Source organism: Panthera tigris, chromosome D1 (assembly GCF_018350195.1).
Source record: "Panthera tigris isolate Pti1 chromosome D1, P.tigris_Pti1_mat1.1, whole genome shotgun sequence".
NCBI lineage: Eukaryota > Metazoa > Chordata > Mammalia > Carnivora > Felidae > Panthera > Panthera tigris.
The window spans coordinates 72,591,447-72,593,667 of NC_056669.1; positions in this window are offsets into that span (position 1 = coordinate 72,591,447).

Here is a 2,221-nt window from a genome sequence, read left to right on the forward strand (position 1 = left end):
CAGCAGATTTTGAAGATTTAGTATAAAATATGTAAAATATCTCATTCACAGTTGTGTTCATTACATGTTGAAATAATATTTTGGATGTATTGCATCATGTAAAATATATTAAAATAGTAGTTACTATAAAATTTTACGTTACATATATTTGCTCACCTTTGTGGCTCACATTATATTTCGGTTGGACAGCACTGTTAGAGCTTTTTCATTTCACACTTTCATGTACCTAAAGACCTTACTGCCCATTAAAATTACTTGTGAGCTTTAAAAACAAAAAAGGCTGGGCTGTACCCTAACAAATACAATTGGTGTTGGTAGTATTGGTATGATCTTGATTCTCCCTAGGTGATTCTAATGTACTCCCAAGGTTAATAACCACCACTATTGACTTCGGGGTATCAAGCTCTGAAGAATCCTTTTTCACATTTATCATTTCATACAATTAAGAAAGGTACTTGACAGGCTAAGAAGTAACATTTGAATCTGAGAGCACAGATGTGGTGCTGGTTCCATTCTGGATGGATACCTCCTGTGATTGATCAAAACAAGATGTGAATTTTTCCCAGCCTATGGTGTGATGGTGGCAGAATTTTCAGTTTATAAAAACAAAGTACAGTAATTGATTCTTTTTTTAAAGTTTTACATGATTCTTGGAGCACAGTTACTAATATTTGAGCTGGTTCTGAGTGGATGGAATTTATGATGGATTTAAAACACAGAGGTTTGTGTGCTGTCTTCTCTTTCTGATCACAGCATCTCTAGGAGGTGGGCGTTGCAAGCATTTTTATCCCCATTTTTAGAGGAAGACACTGAGGCCCACCCAAGGAGGCAAGTAGGTTGCCTAAGATTGTGTGACTCGGTACATAACATAGCCTAGACTGGAAAACACCTTTTGACACCTGTCCAAGGCCCTCCATTTCCAATTGATTTATCCTTGGACAAATCACTACCACCTATGATAAAAGGGGCTTTTGTCCAGAGGCTCTTTCCCTTAGTCAGCCCTAATAAAGGACTTTAGCTTATACTAGATAGCTCTGCTGATGTACGTGGCACTAAGCCAACATCTTAAATGCAAAATAGTTCATGCTCAAAGATGAATCAAAATGTGATTCAGTCAACCAAACAATGCCCCCAAATTTTTAGCTTCCAGGTAACTAATAATGCACTATATTCCTGTAAAAACTTTGCATTACTCTCAAGGAGACAGTGTGGCATGATGGAAGAGCATGGACTCTGGAGGTGTCAGACCTGCAGGTGACTCCAGGTGCTGGCCCTCACTAAGCTGTGCATCCTGGGCATGCCACTTCTCTCATTTACTGAACATCTACTGGCAGTAGACAGTATAAACTCCTAGAGCTGCAATGGAGCACACACCATGGTCCCTTCCCTCAAGAATTCTCAGGATGTGGGAGAAGTGTGTCCTATAAATGCCAGAAGAACAGAGCTGCTCTGGAGCAGCTAGGGCAGCATCGCAGGAGCCTGAAGATAACAGTTTAGGAAAACGGTTTAGGTTAACAATTGGTGAATCTAGAAATATGGATACTCATTGTGTATCTTGCAACTTTTCTATAGATTGGAACATTTTCCAAATAAAAAGGTGGGGTATAAAAGTTAAAAAAAACAAATATTAAATATTAAAATATTTAGCAATAAACTAATGAGAAATGTGAAAGTTTAATACAGAGAAATCCCTTATACATTACTAAGGTTTATAAAACCTGAATAAATGGGAGAGACATGCCTTGAGGAGGAAGCTATCAAATTGGGGGTGGGGGAGGATAGGAATAAGAGATCCTATGGACTGAATTATGTACCCCCAAAATTTGTATATTGAAACCCTAATCCCTAATGTGACTATTTAGAGATCAGCCCTTTAAAGAAGTAATTAATATTAAATGAGGTCATAGGGTAAGGCCCTAATCCATTAGAACTGGTGTCCTTGTATGAAGAGGAAGAAAGACCAGAGGGCTGAAAGAAAGAAAGAAAGAAAGAAAGAAAGAAAGAAAGAAAGAAAGAAAGAAAGAAAGAAAGAAGAGAGGGAGAGAGAGAAAGAAAGAAAGAGAAAGAAAAAGGAAGGAAGGAAGGAAGGAAGAAAAGAAAGAGAAAGGAAGAAAGAGAAAAAGAAATTTTTGGCTCAGTTAAGCATCCAGCTTCAGCTCAAGTCATGATCATGGTCAGTGAGTTCAGGTGAGTTCGGCCGCGCATCAGGCTCTGTGCTGAC